This window comes from Drosophila kikkawai, chromosome 4 (genome assembly GCF_030179895.1).
Source record: "Drosophila kikkawai strain 14028-0561.14 chromosome 4, DkikHiC1v2, whole genome shotgun sequence".
NCBI classification, from domain to species: domain Eukaryota; kingdom Metazoa; phylum Arthropoda; class Insecta; order Diptera; family Drosophilidae; genus Drosophila; species Drosophila kikkawai.
In genome coordinates, this window is record NC_091732.1 from 596,736 (window position 1) to 614,667 (window position 17,932).

Genomic DNA, 17,932 nt, shown 5'->3' on the forward strand with positions numbered 1-17,932 from the left:
TTTTATTTGAATTTTGAAATGTTTATTTATTGGTCGTTCCTGTGTAGGAGGCGGAAAATATATTGTATGGGCATGCATGCATATGGAAATATATGTGTATGTGTAAGGCTTGTGTTTCACAGTGGAGCTTCGAGAAGTGGACTGTATTTGGATTGGCGGAATAGCACAAATTATGTGGAGAAAAAAAATTGCACACAAAAAAAAATATCGCGGCAGCGGCGAACTGTTCGGCGAACAGGGAACTCCCGAAACAATTACTTTCCGGCTGCCTAATATTAATTATGCCTTTTTTTTCTTCACCACACAATTTCACTTTGCCTTTTGATTTTCGCGGAGCTGCCGATATTTGGCGCGCGAGTATGTGTGTATGTACACCGGAGCAACGGAGGAACGGAGAATCGAAAAAAGCCAGGAATATGGCGACACACACAAAGCGGAGGCGGATAGAAAATTTCCACGAAACGACGAGAATGGAGGAATGGAAATTTCTCAACTGCCGTTGTGTCAGGAAAACTCGGACTTGGAGTCGACACGGAAAATCTTGCAGCAGAGTGAACGAAATTCAATGTTCGGACCACTGCTGAAGATCGGCAGAGAGGGGGGAGACGGAATGCTCGTACTTATCTTTGGAAAAAAACGCCGATGACTGCTGGTGGGGCGGAGTTGAAAATAATCCGGAATCCAAATCCGGCTCGAAGGACCAAAATGTTGGGGGCGGCGCTTCCTTCTGGATAAGTGGAGGTGTAGCGGATGGAAGTTGATGGAAATTTCCCACGGCGCAAGCGTACGGTGGAGAAGAAAAAAAAACAGCGGGGGCGTCGTGGGTAATCTCAGCGTAGTCGATCAGCTTTATTTCGCTGCATACATGGTACTAACTCTAAGCTTAAGCAAACGGCCCGCTTACTCCGCTAAGCGAGAGCGAGAGAGCGGCAGCGGCCGATCCGAGTGTTCGGCAACGAAGCCCGAGGCCCGCGCTCGAGAGTGCGAAAGCGCTTAGCGCTGCGGGAGAGCGAGCGCGGGAGATCAAGAGGGCGAGAGCGGGCGAGCGTTGCTACGCTGGGAGCGCTTGAGCTTTTGGACGCTCAGACGCTCGGTGGGCAGAGGGGGAACAGGGGCCTCCTGGCGTAAACATATACATTTACTTATCGCTTCTATGGCAGCTATAAGATATAGTTGTCCGATTTTATGAAATTTATACCAAAATTCTGGAATAATAAACAAGAAAGGAAGCTAACTTCGGCACGCCGAAGTTTGTATACCCTTGCAGATATTATTTCATTGCATTCTACCTATACTTATTATGTTGAGAGTTTGACAGTTACAGTTTACATTCCCAGTTTTACATTTTCCCTACACCTACCGATCGGTTTATATGGCAGCTATATGATATAGTTGTCCGATTTTCATAAAATTTATACCAAAATTCTGAACTAATAAAATAAGCTTATATCTCAGAGTAGATAAAAATAGTTTGAAAAACAACGAAGTTATAATTTTTTTTCTATTAATTTCCTGCTCGTTCCTATGGCTGCTATATGATATAGTCGTCCGATTTTCATAAAATTTTTAACAAAATTCAGAAATAATATAAAATGGTCATATGTAAAAAATAGTGCACATATGTTGGAAAACAGCTAACTTATAATTTTTTTTCTAAAAATGTATCGAACATTTGTATGGCAGCTATATGATATAGTCGTCCGATCCGGCCCGTTCCGACATATATAGCAGTGAGAGCATATAGAAGACTATATGCAAAGTTTCATTCAGATAGCTTTAAAACTGAGGGACTAGTTTGCGTAGAAACAGACAGACGGACAGACAGACAGACGGACAGACAGACAGACGGACAGACGGACATGGCTAGATCGACTCGGCTGTTGATGCTGATCAAGAATATATATACTTTATAGGGTCGGAAACGTCTCCTTCACTGCGTTGCAAACTTCTGACTGAAATTATAATACCCTGCAAGGGTATAAAAAAGCTTATATCTCAGAGTAGATAATAATACGTTGAAAAAGTTATAATTTTTCTCCTATTAATATCCTGATCGTTCCTATGGCAGCTATAAGATGTAGTCGTCCGATTTTCATAAAATTTTTACCAAAATTCAGAAATAATATAATATGACTATATCTAAAAAATGGTGCAAAAATGTTGAAACACAGCAAAGTTATAATTTTTTGTCTAAAAATTTATCGAACATTTGTATGGGAGCTATATGATATAGTCGTCCGATCCGGCCCGTTCCGACATATATAGCAGTGAGAGTATATAGAAGACTATATGCAATGTTTCATTCAGATAGCTTCAAAACTGGGGGACTAGTTTGCGTAGAAACAGACAGACGGACAGATGGACAGACGGACAGATGGACAGACAGACAGACGGACATGGCTATATCGACTCGGCTGTTGATGCTGATCAAGAATATATATACTTTATACGGTCGGAAACTTCTCCTTCACTGCGTTGCAAACTTCTGACTGAAATTATAATACCCTGCAAGGGTATAAATATAAATTGGCAAGGTAAAACGGGAAAGAAGACACAAGTAAGTTGACGATAGACTTAAGTTATAGGAAGAGGAGGCTATTTTACTGGGAAGTTTCACTAACCCTATAAATCAACATTTTTACTCCGTCTAACTCCACTACACGTGGTTATTTCTCCTACTAACATTCCGCACCTGCCTACACCTCGTTTCCCCGAGTTCCATCTTCCGATAATCTCGGATAACCGTTCTTTAGTGATCAAGGCAACGGTCAAGTTCAAGGCATGCCGAAGTTAGCTTCCTTTCATGTTTCATTACAAATTTTGTTCATTAGAACAGTACTTGCTATCGCCTAATTGGCATCTGGTATTTTTTTGTACTCCATCGATTTTCCATCGATTTTCTGCACTAAATTATTATGACCCTACCGCATTAATTAGAGATTTCATGATTTAACAGATTCATAGGGCGAGCAAGAAGTGATATGGCTTGTATGTATTAGTAGTTATGGGTAACTGAGTTTAAACCCAATGATGCTGCAAAAGCTTTAATGAAACCACTAAATAATTGTTCAATTTATTAATATATTAAAAGATAAAAAAAACTATTCGAACCTGTTTTAGTTTACACTTCCGCAAGATCTACTCGGATTTGGATTTCCCTGACCTGTTATAGTTTTCACTTCCGAAATATCCTTCGGATTCGTATTTCCCTCTTTTACGTCTCTGTTAACTTCCCAGCGAAACCGCTGGGTCGGTGTTGTTGATGAATCATCGATGACATTCCATACAAACTACTGATAAAATTAAATTATATACATATATATATATACATATATACATATATACATATATACATATATACATATATACATATATACATATATACATATATACATATATACATATATACATATATACATATATACATATATACATATATACATATATACATATATACATATATACATATATACATATATACATATATACATATATACATATATACATATATACATATATACATATATACATATATACATATATACATATATACATATATACATATATACATATATACATATATACATATATACATATATACATATATACATATATACATATATACATATATACATATATACATATATACATATATACATATATACATATATACATATATACATATATACATATATACATATATACATATATACATATATACATATATACATATATACATATATACATATATACATATATACTAGACATATACGCCGCCGCGCCACGCCGCCGCCGCCGCCGATTTTTGCCTTATTTGACGCGCCGCCGCCAAATTATGAAAATAACGGCGCGCCGCGGCGCGCCGCTGGTGCGGCATCGGCGCAGCTTCAGCGCGGCCTTCAGTGTCATTGTTCTTTATAAAACTTAAAAAAAAAAAAATAACTCATTAAAATGGCCTTTTTGCCTTATTTGACGCGCCGCCGCCGCCGGTTCTTTCTGACTACTACGCCGCCGCCGCCGAGTCATTTTGACCTCTACGCCGCCGCCGATGCCTTTAACCATCGGCGTAAACCTCTAATATATACATATATACATATATACATATATACATATATACATATATACATATATACATATATACATATATACATATATACATATATACATATATACATATATACTTATATACATATATACATATATACATATATACATATATACATATATACATATATACATATATACATATATACATATATACATATATACATATATACATATATACATATATACATATATACATATATACATATATACATATATACATATATACATATATACATATATACATATATACATATATACATATATACATATATACATATATACATATATACATATATACATATATACATATATACATATATACATATATACATATATACATATATACATATATACATATATACATATATACATATATACATATATACATATATACATATATACATATATACATATATACATATATACATATATACATATATACATATATACATATATACATATATACATATATACATATATACATATATACATATGTCGGGGATGGGGGGTCAATATTGTCAGCCATGGTCGTTTCCTTAAATTTGTACTAAGCGCAGTGAGTCGCAATGACTGAGTAGTCCGTCCGCTTTCCCTGACAGTCTCGCTGGAACTGACTTGCACTTTTCCCTTTCTCTACTTTCCTCGTCCTTCTCTACTCGTCATTGCGCCACACTCGGTAGGGAATACTCTCTTTCATCCCCACCACGCTCTTTCTTAATAAGTTCTCTTCCTTTTCTCTCGTTACTTATTTTACTCTTCATTTATTTCTATATTCGATACACTTAGAGTCTTATAAATAGTAATTACATCTGACATTTCAAAGTAATCTCCGACACGGCCTTCCTGACTATAACACGACCTCGTGTTGCTTAGTGCTACATAAAATTGGCCTTCAAACTTCATTGCTATATCTTTACAATAGTCATAACTGCTCTAAGTAACTCTTCAAAACCAATCATCTTACACTTCTAGTGTCTTCAAACCTTGGTTTGGCGGGATAATCTTTCACGACCATAGAGTACACGCTCTCTTCCGCACAAACCCAACAGTTTGGATATCAATTTTGCATTCCATCAGACATTAACTTAGCAGGATATTCCTTAACACACCGTTTAGAGTACGCGCTCTCTTCTGCTCAAGTTCAATCGTCTGGCTACCACTGTACCAAACTCTTGCCAGGCTCTTGCTGCACACTTTGCAACGCTCACACGCACCTTTTGTGTCACGGTCTCTCTGGACCCTCATAGCCTTATATTCCACCAACGAGTGCCTCAATCGGCGATCTCTCGCTTACACTTCCAGTGTCTTCAAATGTTAGTTTGGCAGGATAATCTTTCACGACCATAGAGTACATGCTCTCTTCTGCACAAACCCAACAGTTTGGATATCCATCAGACATTAACTTAGCAGGCTATTCCTTAACACATCAATTAGAGTACACGCTCTCTTCTGCTCAAGTTCAATCGTCTGGCTACCACACACACATACCACAGTACCGGACTCTTGCCGCACCTTAGCGACGCTTCACACAATCATTCAAATTTAGTCCCTGTGTATGGCACCACCTCAACCATCTTAAAATAGAGATCTCTTGCTTTGATTTTATGATACCTACGAGTGCCTCAGTCGGCGATCTCTCGCATTCATCTGCATAAACCTCAACAGGCATCGCAGGCAACTACTTAAAATTTCGCTTACTCGACAAATATCTCAAAACATATCGGCCACCATCAAGCTTTTCTATAATGACAAAGGGTCCTCTTCGGATCCAGCTCTGTTTGGTGCCGTTCTTCATCTTAATTTTCCATCTTCATTCCTTTATCCTTTTTTTTCTTTCCTTTCTCATTCTTAACAACTCTTCCATTTTAAATTGATCTTGCCTTCAATCTTAGTGCTCTTCCTTTTGCACCATTTTACCGACAGCTCAGCATAACACAACTTTAAACTTTTCTTTGTCTATACTTTTCTCTGTGTCAAGTGGTGGTATCAAGCCCAGAGGATGGGTCCAATTGGCATCTCGTAAGGGCTTGCATTGGTTGCACTACTAACTGTGCAGTTCGCCGCAAGTTGCACCCTGCCAAGAGCATCTTGCCATTACCTCTGATGTCCTGGTATCCAGCCAGATGACTACTTTAGAGCTTTACACATTATACAACATTCAACAATCTTTAAACTTAGTCATTTCCAACAACATTGATAAATCTTACTGAGTCTATTTTTTTTCAACCCAAATACATAACGAATTTATAACTTTGATTAATAATCAACCAACAAAATTTAAGGGACACTACTGGCAGACAACACTACCTCACACCTCTCTGTATTTTTTTTAAAACCCCTCTTTGTAACTCAATTTAATTTCAATTATCTTTAGTTGTTTATAAACTATATCAATAAATCCTGAAATCAGTCACGCGAATTCTGGACACAAAAATAAATCCACATACTATATTTTAAAATCATATGATTTTAAGTATGGCCACCGATGATGCACTTAATTTCAATTATTTCCGCAATGATTACATTTGCAGTCAGTATAGACTACGAACTCTCATCTGAGCAAATAATGCCAAAAATGTTAGAATAATAGTACGCCAACCAATGTTTCCAATTCATATGAAGGCTACTTGGACTCCACAAGACACATAGTTCTACCAATATACTTCACCAACATAAGGGTCTCCATTAATTAATTAATTATTAGTATTGAAACATATCCACAAGAGCTTACACCTGTCAACTAAATAACGATTACAGGCTCACTTGTAATAGCACTAAAAGACGTTCGTTGTAATTTCTGAAAATCGTAATTTCACGTAAAGGTACTTGAAGTTAAAGAATCGGTTTCCCAATTTGAGAAAATCGAGACACAAATTTTTAAAAATAAGACGCCAATTCAATAAATGGTCTTACGCCTAATTACACCGATTGAAAGGACGAATTTTTAACGTAAGAACTTTCTAGGAATTGGGTCTGATTTCTCTACCGCGCACCTCATAGCCCAGACACTGCGTAGTAGGTTCGAGAAACCCACATTTGGCAACGTTAAATGAAAACCCTGGTACAGTCAACATATAATACAATTTTCAGTCCTCGGGAAGCCTAATCTTCCGAGTCTGCCATGACCAACACGTCATCCATGCAAACCATCGCAAACAATTATGCTAAACCCCAAAAGCTTTAACAATTTCATCATAAATATAGGAGACGCATTCTTCAGTTCAAGCTGCACTGCTAAAGATTCATATTGACCCTCCGTGGTCACAAACACAGTTCTTTCTATCGAATCTGAAATCAATGGCAAGGGACATCTATCAGATACTGTATTTGTGTGTAGTTCTTTATAATCAATGCACAATCTATCACTACCATCCATTTATTTATTTATTTTTTTTTTAACCATTAACATTGGGCTAGCGAAAGGAGAACAACTAGGACTTATTAATTTTGCTTCCAACATTTGCTGAATTTTCTCCCTTACTATTTGCTTCTCGTTCTCACTAAAGCGATACATCGTCTCTGAACCGTTTCATTTATGTTTTATTTATTTACAGTTTGAGTTCTATAAATATCGAATTTGCTACTTTCTAAAATAACTCCAAAACCACGTTGAAAAAATATCTTGTCCAATTATCATGTCATATTTAAGGCAATTTTCATCAACTACGTGAAACAACAATTCAAATTTAAATCCTGAAATTTGTACGGTGGACAGAATTTGCTTATTGCTTTTGACAACATTGTCACCTATGCCTCTCAACACTACCAGATTATGGCATCTCTTTCCGGCAAGATTCTCGCTGATGCTTTCTTTCACCAACGAGCATTCGGAACCCGAATCGAAGAAAAATGGAAACCGCTCACCAGATTGTATTGCAGTTCCCTTAGGCTGAAGTACCGCACACATGTCCACTCTCTTCTCGATGTTTATATTCGCTGTTGCTGTCCCCTTAGTACACACTGATGCAATATGACCAATGTTGCCACACCTATAACATCTCACGGCTTGTCTGCTGTTGCTAAGGGCTGTTCTCGTCTCATTTCTTTCCTCTGCTTTTCTCTTGCGGCACTCCATTGCTTTGTGTCCAAGTTTTCCACAACTATGGCATTTTATCGGCGTTTGCGTCTTGAACCTCTTCTTTTCCGGGCCTTGCTCCATTCCAGAGTATTCAGATTGTTTTGCGAACGTATGAGCTTTCAGTTGTTGTTGCAGCTCCGCACGTGTTTTTAGATTTGTTGTAAACACTAATCTCTGCAGTCTGGAATCAATTTGGGATGTATGAGCCAGGACGAACGATACAGCAATTTCTTCGTGCGTCATTCCTTTCCACTTGGTCAAGAGTGATGTAACCAACCGGCTGGAGTACACGGAGAGGCATTCTTCAGGATTTGGGCGTCCCTTCAACATGTCTAGCAACAATGCTGCAGGCGTCTCGTTGCCTTCGTAGCGTTCCATGAACAATTCCTTGAACTGTGTCCAGCTCATCCCAGGGTAGCAAATTTGCGACAGCCACTGCGATGCGCTACCGTGAAGCGACTTACTGAGCGCCATTACCAAGGATGCACCTTCTTGCGGATGTTCAGATAAAATCATGTTCGCCGTTTTGCACCATGCTGCTGCGTCTGCGTCGGCAGCTTCAGGGTCGAAAGATGGTAGCACTGCAGAAACGGCACGTGTGCCAGGCGTCGACGTGGACTGTGCAGCTTTCAAAAGTTCTGCAATCACTTTGCTTTGCGCTTCCAGAAGTGTGCGCCAGCCATTATCCGGGTTGTCTTGTAGGGGTGGTGATCCCACTTCTGATGTCGGGGATGGGGGGTCAATATTGTCAGCCATGGTCGTTTCCTTAAATTTGTACTAAGCGCAGTGAGTCGCAATGACTGAGTAGTCCGTCCGCTTTCCCTGACAGTCTCGCTGGAACTGACTTGCACTTTTCCCTTTCTCTACTTTCCTCGTCCTTCTCTACTCGTCATTGCGCCACACTCGGTAGGGAATACTCTCTTTCATCCCCACCACGCTCTTTCTTAATAAGTTCTCTTCCTTTTCTCTCGTTACTTATTTTACTCTTCATTTATTTCTATATTCGATACACTTAGAGTCTTATAAATAGTAATTACATCTGACATTTCAAAGTAATCTCCGACACATATATACATATATACATATATACATATATACATATATACATATATACATATATACATATATACATATATACATATATACATATATACATATATACATATATACATATATACATATATACATATCTACATATATACATATATACATATATACATATATACATATATACATATATACATATATACATATATACATATATACACTCCGTTTCACTTGAATAGCACAAAAACATTTTCATAATTACTTGTTTATATCTTAGCAACTGCTTGATCTAATGAAATGATTGTTGGTGTTTTATTTTCGTCATATTATATACTCTCTTCCAGCAAAAATTGGAAGTCTGAAAATGTACCGTTAAAATGTACCGTAATTTTCTTTTCAAATTGCTTCAATAACTTGCACCTTTTTGTTTCACTTGAATAGCACATTTTAGATTACGTGTCATTTCAGCAGCCAAGGAGATTGAATCAAACACTTTTTTTGATTAATTTATGAATGTTAAACATAGTTTAATCATTTTGTGCAATTATGGATCTTGGAACGTCACTAAGTCACAAAGAACAGATCTAAATACAAAGCTATATTGATTGTGACCTTTCTGTAGCTAATATAGCGAAAAAAATTGGAAGAAGCAGAAAAGTCGTATATAATTTTATAAAAAACAAACAAAACTATGGAAAAAATATGAAAGGTCGCAAAAGTTGTGTTCTTAGCGACTCAGATAAGCGTGCGATTCTGCGGAAAGCCTCAAATTCCTATGACTCTGTGAGCAAAATAAGGGAAAAGCAGGTGTTGACGCGAGCAAAACTACTGTTTGGCGAGTTATTTCGAAAGCTAAACATCTAAAACGTTTGAAACTTAAAAAAAAAACACCGCTTAACCCCAAACGAAAGGAAGCACGGTTGACCTTTTGCCGCGTCAATATGTCATGGTGTAACGAGCGGGAGCGCGTAGTGTTTTCTGATGAAAAAAGTTCAATTTGGAGGGGCCAGATGGCTGCAATTATTATTTTCATGATCTGAGGAAAGAGACGCATCAATTGGAGCGTTTTTATAGTCGAGTAGGCGGAGTTATGGTTTGGGGAGCCATATCTTACCATGTGACTTGTGAGCTCCAATTCTTATCCTCAAACATGAACGCAAAAGCGTATCTAAACGTCCTTGAAAACGCTTTTCCACCATTGGAAAATTTTTTCAATAATTTGCCTTGGACATTCCAGCACGAAAATGCGCCAATACATACTGCAGGTATTGTAAAACCTTTTTTAAAAGATAAAAATGTTGAAACTCTGAACTGGCCACCATACTCGCCGGATCTGAATATAATTGAAAATGTTTGGGGATGGCTGGCCAGAAAGGTTTATGAGTCTGGCAAACAATTTTCAACAAAAGAAGAACTAATTGACGCCATTCAGAGGGCCTGGGCTACAATATCCTTAGACTACATTAAAAGTCTATATGATTCGATGCCCAACAGGATCTACGAGTTTATATTGAATAAAGGAGGCTCAACCCATTACTAAATTAACAAATATATATGTATTATTAATCACTATTGAATAAAAACACATTTCCTAATATTTAAGTTCGTTAAATATACTTTAAAACAAAAAAGTGCTATTCATGTGAAACAAAATTGTTGTGCAATTTTTTAAGTTTTTATGTTTTTTTGTTAACATTTATTAATTGTTAATTTAATTTAAGTTTTGTTACTTTTCTTATATTTAAAATTGATTACACTATAAATAGAAACCTAAACATCAGAGAGTTTTCTTTTTGGTTAAAAGATTTCAAGATTTGAAATTGCATAAAAAAATGTGCTATTCAAGTGAAACGCAGTGTACATATATACATATATACATATATACATATATACATATATACATATATACATATATACATATATACATATATACATATATACATAGATACATATATACATATATACATATATACATATATACATATATACATATATACATATATACATATATACATATATACATATATACATATATACATATATACATATATACATATATACATATAGACATATATACATATATACATATATACATATATACATATCTACATATATACATATATACATATATACATATATACATATATACATATATACATATATACATATATACATATATTCATATATACATATATACATATATACATATATACATATATACATATATACATATATACATATATACATATATACATATATACATATATACATATATACATATATACATATATACATATATACATATATACATATATACATATATACATATATACATATATACATATATACATATATACATATATACATATATACATACATACATATAGACATATATACATATATACATATATACATATATACATATATACATATATACATATATACAGTTAGTATTTTTTGTTGGTTTGTATGAAATTGTGTCAGTATTTTGGTATATTTTACCCTGAGTTGTTTCAGTGTTTTGCTTCGCAATGCCAGAGTCGCAGCTGGACGCAGACTTTCTAAACGGATTCTGATTCAGGAAAGATACACGCAGTCATAGTGTAGTCGCCGGCTCTTGGCAGCTTCAGAAGTTATAGACTACTTTAGCTAGAAAAATGTGAAAATAATGGACACCTGGCAGGTAGCGATTTACCTGTACAAGCCCACACAAAACTACCTTTTTTTAATTTGAATAAAAGGTAATGAATATACCTATCATTTAAAAAAAAATCAAGACCATTGGTTATGTAGTTTTTGTGTAATATTACCTGAAAGTCGACTAATTTACCTATTTTTTGTTGTATGACGCATACACGGAAAACAATTTCGACTTTGAATGCTCATATCTTCCTCAAAAAAATTCTGAAAATTTTTTTGGTTACAGATTCGGAATCCTTGGGAAATTCTCTGTCGATTTCTTATAGTTCAAATCGATTTTGCGATTATGACTTTTTCGATTTTTGCAACGGCTTTTGTTCGAGAGGCGCTACTGTGCGCCGTTAGAACGCATCTAAAATCTAAAACAAACCACAGTTTGTTGGCGATAGTTTTTCAGTGCAACTCTGATATCTTCTTCTTAACAGTGAAAATTTGACCATTCACTACAAAAATGTAAACAAAGTTGGCGAGGAACAATTAAAAACTGAAATTTAAAATGTTGCGCCATAGCTACAAACATGCCCAAAATAGTTGTTGGTGTTTTTTTTTTTTTTTTTTTTTTGTATATTCTCGCCCCAAAGTGTCTCCAATTGCTACTATTTAATATAAACCGCCTCCCACTACCTCATTTTATAGATTTTGGAAGCCTATACCAACTATACATATTAACTGATTTTTATATAATTCGGAAGATTTCAATAAATTTCAATGTTATCAATATAATTTTACTGTTTTTAATAATATTTCAATGATTTTCGACACAACATGTTAAGACGCGAATAAACAGCGCTTACCACGATTATATTTATACCATTGCAGAGGGTATTATAATTTCAGTCAGAAGTTTGCAACGCAGTGAAGGAGACTTTTCCAACCCTAGAAAGTATATATATTGTTGATCAGCATCAACAGCCGAGTCGATCTAGCCATATCCATCTGTCCTTTTCTACGCAAACCAGTCCCTCAGTTTTAAAGCTATTTGAATGAAACTGCGCATATATTTTTTTTTAATATTTCAGAATTTTGGTATACATTTTATGAAAATGGGACGACTATATCTAAAGCTGTCATAGGAACGATCGGGAAATCAATAAAAAAAAATTATTACTTCGTTGTTATACCCTTGCAGGGTATTATAATTTCAGTCAGAAGTTTGCAACGCAGTGAAGGAGACGTTTCCGACCCTATAAAGTATATGTATTCTTGATCAGCATCAACAGCCGAGTCGATCTAGCCATGTCCGTCTGTCCGTCTGTCTGTCTGTCCGTCTGTCTGTCTGTCCGTCTGTCTGTTTCTACGCAAACTAGTCCCTCAGTTTTAAAGCTATCTGAATGAAACTTTGCATATAGTCTTCTATATGCTCTCACTGCTATATTTGTCGGAACGGGCCGGATCGGACGACTATATCATATAGCTGCCATACAAATGTTCGATACATTTTTAGAAAAAAAATTATAAGTTAGCTGTTTTCCAACATATGTGCACTATTTTTTACATATGACCATTTTATATTATTTCTGAATTTTGTTAAAAATTTTATGAAAATCGGACGACTATATCATATAGCTGCCATAGGAACGAGCAGGAAATTAATAGAAAAAAAATTATAACTTCGTTGTTTTTCAAACTATTTTTATCTACTCTGAGATATAAGCTTATTTTATTAGTTCAGAATTTTGGTATAAATTTTATGAAAATCGGACAACTATATCATATAGCTGCCATATAAACCGATCGGTAGGTGTAGGGAAAATGTAAAACTGGGAATGTAAACTGTAACTGTCAAACTCTCAACATAATAAGTATAGGTAGAATGCAATGAAATAATATCTGCAAGGGTATACAAACTTCGGCGTGCCGAAGTTAGCTTCCTTTCTTGTTTTTCAATGTATTTTCACTACTTTCTACTTTGAGATATGAGCTTTTGTTATTATTTTAGAATTTTGGTATAAATATAATGAAAATCGAACAATTATATCATATAGCTGCCATTGAAGCGATCGGTAGATGTAGAGAAAATGTAAAGCTGGGAATATAAAATTGTAACTATCAAACTGTAAACATAATAAATATAGGTAAAATGTTATGAATCTCTGTTTTGTGTGTGTTTTCACCATTTAAATTTATAATATAAATATCAAAACCAAATTATTATATGCTATGTATAAATACACAACTTATGTATATATATTTCCTTTCTCTCTTTTTTTTCATTAATTTAACCTGAATATATTAATTCTTAATGATTCAATTGCAAGCTGCAAAGGTATACAAGATTCGGCGTGCCGAAGTTAGGTTAGGTTACGATTTTCCGGACGGCCTTCATGGGGCCACGCATAGGCCAATATGGCAATTAGTTATTCAGGGAAACTCCTGGATGGACCTAGAGACTATTTATGCTGGTTTCGATATCCTTGAAGATCAAGGTGTTGTTCGCAAAGGCAAGGAGTTCGCCTGGCTTTCTCCTGGAGGCCTCTTCTAGCTATGCTAGAACCGGAGAGCCTAGGTATCTCATCCTTGCCTTCGTTAGGACCGGACATTTGTAAATGAGATGCTCCAAGGTTTCGGTTGCCGCGGATTCATCACATTTCCGACATTTGGCGTTGTCGGTAATACCCAGATTGACTGCATGTGCAGCAGACAGGCAGTGACCTGTTAGAAATCCCACTAACATTCTGCAGTCTTTCCGCGGAAGATGCAGCACGTAGTGAGTGAGTTTCTCGTAGTGCTCTTTGCACATGATTTTTGATATTCTGCAGGTTGCGGAATTACTTCTCCACCTGCTTTATGCGCTTGGCTCGCTTTCGAGCGTTCTTAGGCATACAGGAACGCTTTCTGATCTTTTATTCGCCAGTCCGATGCCTTCCTTTGCAAGTTCGTCCGCGGTCTCGTTACCGTCTATGCCTTGGTGGCTGGGAACCCAGTATATCCACACTAACAGTCGTGCTCAGGCTATCTAGTGACTCCCTGCTAGCCAGTACATTTTTGGAACTGACCGCTGATGATTGCATGGATCTTATCGCCGCTTGACTGTCTACGAACAAATTGACCGCCTCATGTGAACAGTTTATGCTCTGCACAAGCTCTGCTGCTTTCCTGATGGCCAATATACTGCAGTGGCTTGGTAGCTTATCCGAGAGCCTCATTTCAGGGTCTGAACAGTATATGCCTGCTCTTACTCCTTCACCCATCTTGGAGCCGTCGGTGTATATATTGAGATATTGAGCATGGTCCTTGCCTGACTTCCAGTCATTTGGTCCCATGAATACTGTTGTGTTTACATCCGGGCACGTTCTGGGTATCATGTAGTCATGTCTCATGTCTCGACCAATTGAACTGCTCTGACCAGTTTCCTGATGCAACCAGTAGTCAGATGCGCTTGGATATCTAGAGGATATATACAGATTATCCCGTGCTTTAGTAGGAGTTGGCCTTAGCGCCCCTGATATGCAGAGCAGTGCCTGCCGCTGGGTTCTCTCCATAAGCTTATTATTCGTTTTCTTCTCCATGGTTTGCCACCACACTATAAGTACACCCGCGCGTTGGCGTCTGCACCTGCGAGCAGTTGCTGGTCCTTCGGGTTGGCTTCTACCTGGCTCATGAGTTCTTCTGGTGGGGCCGTCCTGTCGTGTGCCATGAAGCAGGAAGCTACCAAATGGAGCTTTTTTTCGCACTCTAGCATCACCACAGTCAGTTCATCAGAGCTGTAATGAGACATAAGGTATACCCTTCCGTACAAGTACGGCGGTTATTTTCCTGCTTATCGTTGGTGGATGGAGCAAATTGTAGTTTGCGGACTTTAGTCCGGCGATGGCATTGCCTGAGGCTCCTGGACCAAAGCTATGTCGACGGATCCTTGCTCCATGGCTATAAGGAGTTCCGCCTACGCCACCTTGCTCTTATGGATGTTGAGCTGCAGCACCCTGAGTGTCATGGGTACTGGGCTCACCTCCATACGACGGGTTGACTACTACGGACAGGTCACCGTCATCTCCTTCGTCAGACTCATCCAGCATTATTTCCTGGGCAGCATACATGATAGTTTCCAGACCTAGGTCCTTCTCCACCACTCCTGCCTTCAAGGTGTGAGCATCCTTATCCCCGGGATGGCGCTTCTTGAGGCGCAGGTATACGCTATCCAGGCCCCACGCCATCTTCCCGTATCTGGGATAGAGGATGTCCTCTGCTCCCTTGTTTATTTGGAGGACTGCACTTTGCCCCCCTTCTTGGGTGATGGGGCCGCAACGTGCAGAACCTTCCAGTCCGCGGTTGGTATATCCGGTATCTGACGCTGCAGCAGCTTCAGCACCCGGTCCGCTTGAATTGCGATGGGGAAGAGTACATTCGCTTTTGGAGTGGATGGGATTAGCTCCCGGTCCACCACCTCTAGCTTGGCTCCCTCCCACAGCGCCTCCAACTGGCAGACCGCTTGCGTCAGCCATTTTCTCGTCGGGTCATCCATGCACTTCAGGATTTTGACCCCATTTAGCCGCCCAGCACCATCAAAGGTGGGCATGGGAGCTTCGGGATCTTCCTCCATCCGTGCATACAATGACTCAACGAGCCGCGCATGCACCATCTTCACCGCGCCTTGGCATTTTGCGGCTTCATCGCTTCTGTCAATGAGGGCCACAATCAAATGTCGTTTGGTCACCTCACTGACTTTTGCGTTTTTTTTTGGGCTTTTTCGCTATTAGGCCCGTGTTGCCGCTCTCGGCTGAGCGTTGCCTTTTGTTGGCAATCGTCTCCTCCACCTTCTTGGCGAATCCGCCCGTCGAGTCATGTGGGGGAGTTTTGAGAAGTGAAGCCTACCCTCAGCGATCCTCTCCTCTCCCATATAAAGTTTACCTTCTCCTCTGGGGATAGGGCGGCTTTTTTCTGGAGCCGATTCTGGATGCGGAGGGCAGCCTTGTACCGCGCCTTGGCCTTCATTCCCTCGCTTGACCGCTTTGGACCGTCGCTGCGCTGGAAGCTGGTGCCTGGTTTCGGCGAGTGCAGAAGGCGCTCGTCCTTCTCTTTGGAGAGCTGCACGCAAAGAGGATTGCTATTATTATGACAGCTGGTGCTTATTCATTGAGTCTTTTCACTAAAACTTTCAGGCTATTCCCGTCTCACACACCTTTTGATAAGACGAGCTAGGGCTTATTTTTCCGACGGGACTACTAATTGTATCATGAGTCCTACTACAGTTTATGGGCATCGACTTGGTCGCATTTTGTGATAAATTAGAGATTAGATTTTCAGTTATCGTTTTTTTTTTCTAAAAAGTAAATAATTTATAAGCGATCAAAATCAAAAACGGAAATAATTTAAATGATATGTATATATAGTATGGATATTACAACTGGAAAACAACAAATGAATATTTGTTTATTAATATGCTCTTTTTGGTGCTATTTAGCTTTTATATGACATGGGAAATATTACAATCTCGTTTAAATCGATTTTGAAAATGTATATCGATTGGAGATCGGCACCGGTGCCTGATTTGAGCACTACATGCTTACTCGCCTAAAGTGCGGTGGCAGTGCTACTAACGCCGCTTAATATGTGGTTGCGGTGTTTTAGCACCACATTGCTTGTGAGTAAGGCAAAGACAATGCCTAAAAATATGCGATAAAAAAAGACAAACTCAAAAATGTACAGAGTCTCTCTTAGTTTATTAGTTCTGTTTTTCTTACACCCAAACTCGACCAAAGTAAATATTTTTTTAAAGGATGAGAATATGCTAGAAAAGAATTTGAAATTTACAATTAGCACGTTGCTTTTACATATTTGTACAAATTACTCAGTATATACGGTGCCGCTCACATGAGTAAAAAATCTACCAAGCATTAGGTGCTGCTTATTTTTGGCACCACATAGAAAAAGCGCATAAAAAACACCGCATAATTTTTTAATACGGTGCTTAGAGGCACGAGCATAAAAAATTCGTTGTGTGAATGTAGATACTCGTTTTTATTTCCAGCTCTACTAGAAATACTTTCGCGTCCAGTTTTA